The sequence below is a fragment of the Canis lupus genome, chromosome 11 (genome assembly GCF_048164855.1).
Source record: "Canis lupus baileyi chromosome 11, mCanLup2.hap1, whole genome shotgun sequence".
In the NCBI taxonomy this organism is placed as follows: Eukaryota; Metazoa; Chordata; class Mammalia; order Carnivora; family Canidae; genus Canis; species Canis lupus.
Genome location: NC_132848.1, coordinates 20,987,069 through 20,997,488, shown reverse-complemented (window position 1 = coordinate 20,997,488; position 10,420 = coordinate 20,987,069). Strand labels below are relative to the sequence as shown.

Below are 10,420 nucleotides of genomic sequence, written 5' to 3'. Positions count from 1 at the left end.
CCCGAGACGCAGATGCTGGATTTGAACGACAGGTTGTGGGGTTGGGGGCGGGCTGACAAGCCAGCCTGGGATGCCCCCCCGCCGCCCGGGCTCAGGGTGTCCACCTGAAGCCTGTGCTCTGTTCCTGGGTGTCTGGACAGAATGCACCTGCCCAGGGGGTGTGCCCATGGCACAGGGGGAGGACGCCCAGCTCTGGGTGCGGGTTGTGGGTGGGGGTCCCCTCAGTGGGTGGTGGGAAGAGGCCTGAGCTGGCCAGTCACATCGTCTTCCTTGTGAAAAAGGGTCAGGAAGGTGAGCCACAGGGTGACCCTGAAGCATGCCTGCTGCTGCCCCCAACAATTATCCAGAAAATAAAAACTCAATGGAAGGGTTTCCAGCAGATGGGCCACGCTGACGCACCGAGCAGCAAAGTGCTCATCCTGGAAGCTTTGTGGCCCCCTCTCTGCCCGGGCCCCATGGGCTCCAGAAGGTCAGTATATGTGGTGTGGGGGGGTGTGGTTACAGCAGAGAGACAAATGACCCGCTGCTCCTGCCCGACCTCCCACCACCCACCTGCCTCCCACGCGGCACCCCCGTCGGCCCCCTAACCACGGCCACTCCTCCCCCTGGACTATGGTCACGCGGCTCCACCCAGGACACCCCCTCTCAACATCCACGGCCCTTATCCTGCCCCCATGAGAGGGAAGGAGCCCCTCAGAAGCTGGGTCTGAGCACTGGCTCCACTGCTCATCACCCACAGTCTGGGGCAGGACACAGCCTTCCTGGGCCTTGGGGACCCGGTCTCTGGGGCTCAGAGGAAATCCCCGAGGTCCTTGCCCACTTCGTGGAACACGGTACACGCCCTCTGTGAGCTCCTCCCAGTTCCCCCATGTGCATCCTCCCTGAAACGCCTCACCCTCCGCATCCCCACATGCCCCCACGTCGGATCACGCACACGGCGGAAGCTGGGTATTTTCACGGGATTATTAGACAAACGCACATGGTGATTTGTATGCAGTTGTGAGTAGAGACCCTGCAAAGTCCTCTGCTTATGCACAGTTCGTGGCTCTTGGTCCCGCAGCCATGTGTGGGCTCCATGACGTGTTCAACAGATGGGTGAGCAGATGAGCACGAGGGAATGAAGGAACGAGTGAATGAGCTGCTTTCTTCTGCAGATAAAACAAGAGAAAATGAGTGTGTCCAGCAGCCGGGCACAGCTGCCGGGAGGGAGGAAGGAAAGAAGGAAGGAGAAAGTAAGGAAAGAGGGGGAGAAGGGGGAGATGCCCTCTCTGGCTCCCGCCGTCCTGGGTGGAAAAGAACAAGCGGCAAAGGCCGACAAGCCTCCCCGAGCAGGTGCAGCGCGACGGGGCGTCCCAGGTCCCCAGGGCCCCAGAGGCAGAGAGGAGAGGCCGCTGCACCCGCAGAGCAGCCAGGGTGTCCTTGCCGCGCCCCGCCCGCGAACCCCCTCCATCCGCAGCCTGCTGCCCGGTAATGGCCCGTGAAGCCAACTAAACAACGCGACGTGAAGCTAATGACAAAATCTGGAGGAAAATCCACCTTCCTGGTCTCCATCGAGGCGGGCGCCGTACGTGGGAGCAGATGGGAGGATGAAGCGCTTGTGGATTCTAACCACCATCTGGCCGCAAGCGACGGCCCATCTGACAGCAGGTCAGCATTGTTTCCCCAGTGTCATTAGAGGTGTGTTATTTATGTCCACGCGCCACCTCTGGGCCACACTCGGGACCTCCGGAGAGCCCACGGCGCTCTCTCCGGGCTCCGAGAATTCACCAGCGTCCTCTGTCCTGGCGGCGGTGTCCTGAGGTCCCTCTGGCCACCCTCGCCCTCTGCCAGGGGACAGATGAGTGGCGCTCTCCCTCTCCTGGGCTCCGCGGCCTTGGCTCGTGCGCGGAAGGCACTTGCTCACCGAAGGTTCTTTGTCGCCCGCCGCGCTGAGCTCCCAGAACCTCCGGAAGATTCCAGTCCTCGTGTTACTCTTGACGGTGTTTCAGCCCGATTAATCCCCGTCTTCTTTACTTTCAAGTTTTCTCAGAACGTTTTTTAATCTAGTCTGCTCTCTCCGGGCCCGGGGCTCAGACCGCGCCTGGGCGATGCCACACATCGTGTCCTGGCTTCTGCTAAGCAGGTGCGCAGAGGCAGGGGGCTGCAGACTTGGGAGCGTGTGTCACTGGGGACAAGGCACTTGTGTGATTGATTCCCGTCTGCTGGAAGCCATGAACGCCGAGCTCGCAGGGGAGGGAAAGGGAGCCCGTTCTCCTTAAGAAACCATTTAAGTATAAAAGCTGCGCTTAGTTCCCCAATCACCTCTGAGAACACACTTTCAGGCGGTGGGGATTTCACAGAAAGAATCTCTCTCTCTCTGCGCTCAGCCGTTGAGCGTCTGCCTTTGACCCAGGGCGTGACCCCGGGTCCTGAGATCGAGTCCCGCTTCGGGCTCCCCGCAGGGAGCCTGCTTCTCCTTCTGCCTGTGTCTCTGCCTCTGTCTCTGTGTCTCTCATGAATAAATAAATACAATCTTTTAAAAAAAATTCTCTCTCTCAGTCATGTGATTTTAAGAATGGATGTGGCGTGTGTGTGGCGTGTGGCACAGGGTGGTGTCTGTGGCATGTGTGGGGCTCCCGGCCTGAGCCGCGTCAAGCAGAAGGGAAGCATCCCTTGGTGGGGATGGCTCCACACAGACCCAGCTCTGCTCGATCCAGAGGCTGGAGGAAGTAGCGGGGGCAGGGACCCCGGCTAAGCGTGGGGCCAGGGCCCGGGTGCATGGGGAGAGTATTGCCTTGTTGTGCGTGTGGTAAAATATAAAAAGTTACATTTGACCACTTTACATGAGCCGCTCAGGGGCATTGGGAACACTCACCCCGCTGTGTGACCATCATCACCACCATCTGTGGCCAGGACTTCTTCATCCTTCAGATCTGAGACCCTGTCCCCGTTAGACGCCTGCCCCACCCCCAGCGTGGGGTCCCCATCCACTCTGTCTCCACGGGCCTCACTTCACTGCTCTGTGTGCTTCGTGCAAATGGCACCGCACGGTGTTTGGGTTCTTTTTTATTTTCTTTTCTTTTTTTTTTTTTTTGGTGTTTGGGTTCTTCACTTGGCACCTGTCCTTCAGCTCCACGCATGGTGTGGCCTGGGTCAGAGTCCCCTCCTCGCTAAGGCTGAGGCAGCCCCCATTACCCAGATGGACCTCATTTTGTCTGTCCTTTCATCCGTGGATGGACACTTGGGTTCCTTCTCCCTCCTGGCTACTGTGAATAGTTCTGCTGCAAACGTGGGTGTGCAAATGTCTCGCAGTCCCTGATGTTCAGAGTGAATCCGCAGGAGTGCAAAGCCTGGATCTCAGGTGACCCTGCGAGGAGCTACCATCCCATTTGCCACCACCACCACTGCCGCCACACCAGCTATAGTTGCACGGGCTGTAGTTGCACCGACTATAGTTGTACCAGCTGTTGAATGAGCTGTAGTTGCACCAGCTGTAGTTGCATGAGCTGTACTTGTGCCAGCTGTAGTTGTACCGACTGTAGTTGCACCGGCTGTAGTTGCACCGACTGTAGTTGCGCCAGCTGTTGCATGAGCTGTACTTCTGCCAGCTGTAGTTGCACTAGCTATGCTATACCAGCTGTAGTTGCACCAGCAATGCACAAGCGTTCCCAGTTCCCATCTCCCCAGTATGTGTTATTCTGTGACTCAGTTGAGCAACTCCCAGGAGCCGAGTGGGAATCCAGCACAAGCCACACCAGGAGGTGCAAAGCCACCAGAGCAGCACGTCACAGGGGCGTTGGGAAGAGCACGGAGAGGGGCCCCCAGACCAAATGGGCATGCTGCCAGCTGTGGACGCAGCACCGGGTGTTAGGGAGAGCCCTGCACCTTCTCAAGTCCACACCCTGCGGGTCTGCTCTGAGTCCTGCTCTGCAACAGGGGACACCCTCTGCCCTGTTCACTCCTCACTCCACAGATCTCTGGGCTTGTGTGGAGACCAGGCCCATCCCAACTCCAGAACTCGCTCCCCTTTGCTGGGTCCCCACCACTGCCCTGGAGCCTGGCTGCAGAAAGTGCGCTTCCTGAGCTCACATGCCCAGGGTCACCCCAACTCTGCCAGCAGAGTGGATTCAGCAGCCCTGCTGGCTGGCCACAGCTTGCCCCCCAGGACCGCTAAGGGGAGGCTCAGCGTGGGTCACCTGTGGGGGTCTCCAAAGGGTCTGCTCGCTTGGAGCAGATGTGATGCCCAGCAGGCTGACCGGGTTTGTCCTATTTTCTGGTACATTCATCCCCTGTGCCCACAGCCAGCAGCTTCTGGTGTCCTGTGGGTTGTAGTTCATGGAGTAATTGGCAGGAGCAAACAGGGCCAGAGAATGGGACCACCGGAGGCCAGAGACCACTCCAGCCTCCATGAACCCCACATCCTACCCCCTCTGCCAGCCCCGTGGAGCCCGTATCCTGGCAGCTTCCGTATTGCCCTGGCGCTACATGGCCGGGCAGCCAGCTTCCCCTGCAAACCTGTGGGGGCACGCAGCAGGCACGCCGCCCTTGGAAGGGAAGCGAGGCAGGTGGCCTGGGCAGCAAGGTGGCGGGAGGCAGGCTGCCAGTAGACCAGGTCCCGGGAGGGCCCTCGTCCCTCCTCCCTCATGAGAACCAAGGGAGGCCAGGGTCGAGCCAGCACGTGGCGCCCCAGGCAGGCATCGTCCTGCAGAACCGGGTACCGGGAAGGGAGGGGCCCAGGGCTGGAGGCCGACCTACTCTCTGCCAGGAGCCTGGATCCGGCTCTAATCAGAGCTTATTGATGATCCAAGTGGGCTTCTACCAGCAGCCAATTGGGCAGGACAAGGAGAATCCGTGCCCAGCCTGTGGCAGCGGGACAGAATGAGACAGCTGCCACCTGCCGCCGCTCACCTGAGCGCTGCCCCGGGAGGGGGAGCAGCCAGCCCCTCGGGGCAGCCCTGGAGCGTGGAGGTCCATGGGAGCGGCCTGTCGCGTCAGGCCTTGATGGCCGTGCTGAGGGGTGTTCCCAGGGGAGCAGGAGTGGGTGCCGGGGAGCAGTGGGTGGAGGAATGTGGGTGGCTCTGGCGGGAGCAGGGCCTCAAACCATGTGCGGCCCATGACCCAGGCTCTCCCTGCGGCGAGGGCACCCAGCGCCCAGTGCATGGATGGCGAGCGGGGGGTGCACAGGCCCCCCACCCTGCCCAGCCCACCAGGTGAGAGGGCCCCCGACACAGAAGACGGCACCCGCAGGTCAGCAGGGGCTCCCGCCGGGGAAGCCTACTTGCCGCCCTGCCATGGTTCCAGGGCATCCTGGTGGATCAAAGTTCCAACAGGCTGGTGCCTGGGGCACAAGACTAGGAGCGAGGCAGGGGGATGGGGCCCGGGCTGGTGAGGGCGTGACGGTTAACTCTATGTGTCAACCCGGAGGGGCCGTGGCGCCCGGATGTTTGGTCAAATCTTATTCTGGATGTTTCTATGACATGTTTCTTTTGGATGGGATTAACATTGAAATTGGGGGCTTGGGACGCCTGGATGGCTCAGCAGTTGAGCCTGAGCAGCTCAGGGCATGACCCTGGGGTCCTGGGATCGAGTCCCACATCGGGCTCCCTGAGTGGAGCCTGCTTCTCCCTCTGCCTGGGTCTCTGCTCCTCTTTTTGTGTCTCTCATGAATAAATAAATAAAATCTTTTTTTAAATTTTTATTTATTTATGATAGTCACAGAGAGAGAGAGAGAGGCAGAGACACAGGCAGAGGGAGAAGCAGGCTCCATGCACCGGGAGCCCGACGTGGGATTCGATCCCGAGTCTCCAGGATCGCACCCTGGGCCAAAGGCAGGTGCTAAATCGCTGCGCCACCCAGGGATCCCAATAAAATCTTTAAAAAAGAAATCGAGGGACTTCCAGGCAGCAAACCAGCCACCCAGGTGTGGGTGGGCTGCCTCTCACCAGCTGAGGGCCCCAAGAGAAAGAGCACCGGCCTCCCCAAGCGAGGAGGAACTCAGCCAGCGGACGGCCCTCAGACCCAACAGCAGCCTGTGCTTCCCGGGCGCCCCTGCCCCTGTGCCCGCGCCCCTGCAGACTTCAGACCCGTGGCCTCCAGAATCTCGGGAGGCGATTGTGTATGTGTGCGTGTATGTGTGGTTCGGTGTGAGTGTTGTGGGGCGTGCGTATGCATAGGTGTGTAGTGCAGTGAGGGCGCGTGCACCAGTGTGCGTCTAGTGCAGCATGTGTGTAGTACAGTATGCACGTGTGTGTATAGCGTGCTGTCTGTGTGTAGTACGGTGAGCGTATATGCATGGGGCTATGCAAATAGTGTGGTGTGTGTGCACGGGCGTGTGTGTAGCACAGTGAGTGCGTGTGCACAGGTGTGGAGTGCGCAGGCTGCGTGGTCGCCCAGGTCTGCAGGGCTTCCCTTGGGGGTGGCGGGCGGTGGCCATGACCCCGTGGCTACAGACGCAGGACACGGGCATACCGAGTGGTCAGTCCCCAGCACCGGGGGCAAAGTTAGGGGGAGGGCAGCAGGTCATATGGGTGGGAACCGCCCCCCTCCGGCCCCCCTCCTCCCTTTCTCCCCCCCCAGCTCACGCTCTGCTCCTCTGGGGTCACCTGACGCTAGGCCTGGGCCCTGCGCTCCTGCTTCCACCCAGTCTCGGCTCCTCCGCGGCGACTGCCCTGCACCCCCAGTGATCGCGTGGCAGAGCTCAGGGACATGATAGCTGTGCCCTCTGCGTGTCAGACAACCGTGTTTGTGAATCAGCCTCAAGAGATCACTTCAGAGGGCGAGCGGGAAAAGAGATTTCTTTCCTCGCTCTGGTCGAGCTGAGCACCTTCCTGCCTCCATCCTGCGGCCGGGCTGCACCCCCGACGGCGCCCGTGTCCCAGGAGAGGGACTTGGTGAGGGAGCGCTGGGCGAGAGGACAGAGGGAAGCCCAAGGGCAGAAGGCAGAGCACGCGGAACATGCTGGAAGCCGGGGCCCTCTGCTTCCCTCCCCACGGAGCACGTGAGCCTGGCTCCTGGCCGGACGGTCATGGCTTCTGCCTGGAGCCCCTCTGGAGGGACCCGGCGACGACCCGAGCCACGCGCCTGTCCAGGCAGGTGTCCTGCAGCGGGGACCCCAGCTTCCAGGGCTCTGCAGCCCCCTCCCGCCCTGCCCTGCCCGCAGCTGGAGAGCTGGGGATCCCTCCGTCCCAGGAGGGCACATGTGCTCGGGTGAGTGAGGCCGGGTGTCAGGCCCCCTACGCTTCACCGCACCTGCTTTCCTTCCTTTGCTCACCCTGTGCTCACGCTTTCCCCACTGAACAGTCCCTGGATGACCTGGGGTCACGTGGGGCTCCTTCTTCTTTAAAAAATTGTGATAAGGGGGATCCCTGGGCGGTTCAGCGGTTTGGCGCCTGCCTTTGGCCCAGGGTGCGATCCTGGAGACCCGGGATCGAGTCCCACGTCGGGCTCCCGGTGCATGGAGCCTGCTTCTCCCTCTGCCTGTGTCTCTGCCTCTCTCTCTCTCTGTGACTATCATAAATAAATAATTTTTTTTTTTTTAAATTGTGATAAGGGCACTTGGGAGGCTCAGCGGGTGAAGCGTCTGCCTTGGGCTCAGGCCGTGATCTCCGGGTCCTGGGATCGAGTCCCTCATCGGGGCCCCCGCTCAGCAGGGAGTCTGCTTCTCCCTCTATCCCTCCCCCCTGCTCCTGCTCGCTCTCTCCCTCCCGCTCTCTCACGCTCTCTCATGCTCTCTGTTTCTCATGCTCTCTTTCTCAAACAAATAAAACCTTTTTTAAAAATTGTGATAAAACAACACATATAAAACTCCCCATCTTAACCGTTTCTAGGCATCCAGCTCAGTAACACTTAGTGCAGTCACCCTGCTGTGCACCCGCCACCCCCATCCATACCCAGGACTTTTTCATGTCCTCACATGGAACCTGTCCCAGTGAAGCACTCGCCCCCACCCCTCTGCCACCACCGTCTCCGTGGACCTGGCTCCGCCGAGACCCCAGATACGTGCACTCACCAGGTCCTCGTCCTTCTGTGGCTGGCTTACTCCAGGGAGCACAGCGTCCTCTGGGCCCGTCCGCGCTGCAGCAGGTGTCACAGGTCGCCCTCTTGGTGAGGCTGAAGCCATCATACCCCCTTGTGTGAATGGAGCACATTTTGCTTATCCGGTCACCCATTGATGGGCACTCGGGCTGTTTCCACCTTGGGCTGTCGTGAATCATGTTGCTATGAATGTGGGCGTAGGAATATCTGATGCGTCCCTGCTTTCAGCTCCGTCAGGGATTCACCAGGCGTGAGGGTGGCTCGGCTCCGTCTTTTGGCCCAGTCGCCATGCCCGCCCCGCCCCGCAGCCCCGGGGAGGCTCCTCTGGCCCCAGGTCAGCACGGATGCCTCACCCGGGAGCCCGTGCACGGCCTCTGAGCTTGTCTCCATCTCGCCGGCCTGTGAGCATCCACTGCTCTGCTCGAGCCCCGGAAGAAGGCCTGCGGGGCCTCTGGGCCCTCAGATCCCCGGGTCCAAGACCCAGAGCGCGGCAGGAGCCTGCAGCATCTGCTGAGCTGAGCAAGCGTCCATCACGTCCTCCTCTGCCCCCCTGGGCAAGCCCGGTGCCTGCAGCAGAGTGCAGCAAGGACAGAGGTCCCCCCGCAGACCACACCCCGCCCTCGGCATCGCCGGGTGCCCCCCGCCCAGGCCTCTCCCGAAAGAGCCCTCCGGTAGCCGGCCCTTCGGTTTTGGGTGGCCGGGGGTTCTTATGTCAGGGGCTGGAGGCCGTGTCTTCCAGGCCGACATCAGGCTCTGAGTCAAACAGACCTGGATTCAAAGCTGAACCCCCCACAAGTAGCCTTTTTGGGGCTCTTGAGCGTGGTCTCTATCTATAGAATGAGGGTCAGTGGGCACCCACCTCGTGGGGCTATTTCGAGGCCACTGCCAGTAGCCCAGTAAATGCCTGGTAAATTGTCCCTTCATCAGTCGCGGCAGGAGTGACAAGCTCGGCAGGCAGAAGGTGCCCGGAGGACCTGAGATGAAGTCGTGGATCGTGGTCCTCCAGCTGGGAAGAAGCGCTGGGGGGCCAGTCTGCTCCAGATGCTGTAGCAAAGTGAGGCAGAGCCACAGGCACAGAGGCAGGCGTGCACACACGCACACACACATGCACGCATGCACACGCAGTTGGGTTTCCAAGCCCACCCCAGCTCTGGAGCTGCCTGGGTGAGGGCTGCTTCACCCTGACTCTCCGCCTCAGAGGGAGGACAGGCCTTGTGGCTCCCGCTCATCTGGGTGCCGGCAGCCCCGGCCTCTGGCCCCCGGCCCCGGCCCTCCCTGGACTGCGCCCCACCCCTGCAGTGAGTGCCCCCCACCCGCTCCCTGGGGCCGGCTCTGATGTCGTGCCCGGTCCAGGCCCGTCTGTCCAGACCGTGGCCGTCCCAGCCACTGCCCAGACCACCAGCCACAGACTCCGGCCCCCTTCTCCCTGAAGGCCCGAGTCAGCTGCCGACCCTTAACCTCTAACTCTGCCACAGGTTAGACTGGGGCACAGAGGTGCAGGTTGGGGTGTCTCCTTCAAAGGGCTCACAGATCCCAACGGTTGCCCTACACCCTTGGGCCAGGCCAGCTTACCCCAGCCACCGCCCTGGTGGGCTGCGCCCTGACTTGCAGGATGCTCCAGCTCTCTCTGCACCCCTCAATCCACCCAGAGAGAGGGATGCAGGTGGAGAGTGGGTGGGGCCATTAGCACCAGGAGCCACGTGCATGCTCTTGTGCCCATGGAGTCCCTCCGGGAAACCCGTCCCTCCAGGCAGCCCATTGGATTCCATTGCAGGAGATGTCCCAGGTTGTGTGCTGGGGTGTCCCCCACTAGCGGCTGTTGCCCCAAGTCAGCTGAGAAGACCTTGCCCCTGACCTTGGGGGAGGGTCCCTCCCCTCTGTGGTTTGCTCTGAGCTGTGGTCAGGAAACGGAGGGCTTGGTTGAGGGAACCTCAACCGCCGCACTCCTGCTCACCCCTCAGGTCCAGCCAGGCCTGGCCGGGGCGTCTGTAAGCACCCAGGACACCTGCACCTGGGTCCTTTCCCTCCAGCCCTGGGTCACGCGTGGCCCTCACAGTGTCGGGGGATGAGATGGCACATCTCCCCATGGTCCACATGACAGGCGGCCAAGGCCGTAGCGCTGGCGCTTCCTTGAGTGAGATCAGCCCACCTGTCCAACAGAGGGGCACATGACAAGGGGAGAGCCCCAAGCGCGTTCAGTCCCTCCCCCAACACCAGTGCACGAGGCAGGGAGGGGCCAGGCGGCCTGGGGGGAGCCCTGGCCATGGAACCAGGACAGCCTGTGCCCGGGTCCCCTATGGCTGCCCCCAACCCCAACTCCAGGACCCTCCTGGGAGCCTGGAAAGCAGTGAGCAGCTGGTGGGGGTTGTGAGAGGCAGGGCCCTCTTTGTTCAAGGGTCTGAGTGCA

At 61.3% G+C, this 10,420-nt stretch overlaps 1 long non-coding RNA gene across 5 annotated transcripts in view; it reads right to left on the bottom strand.

The window, feature by feature from the left end:
• Window positions 1-8,218, bottom strand: part of LOC140642637 (uncharacterized) — a 35,226-nt gene extending 27,008 nt beyond the window's left edge. For 3 of the 5 annotated variants that reach the window (XR_012039054.1, XR_012039057.1, XR_012039055.1), the window contains exon 1: window positions 7,988-8,218. This is a non-coding gene — a long non-coding RNA (uncharacterized lncRNA). The remainder of the gene's footprint in view (window positions 1-7,987) is intronic. The other 2 variants (XR_012039058.1, XR_012039056.1) reach the window with 2 other exon arrangements.
• Between the last annotated feature and the right edge of the window lie 2,202 nt (window positions 8,219-10,420).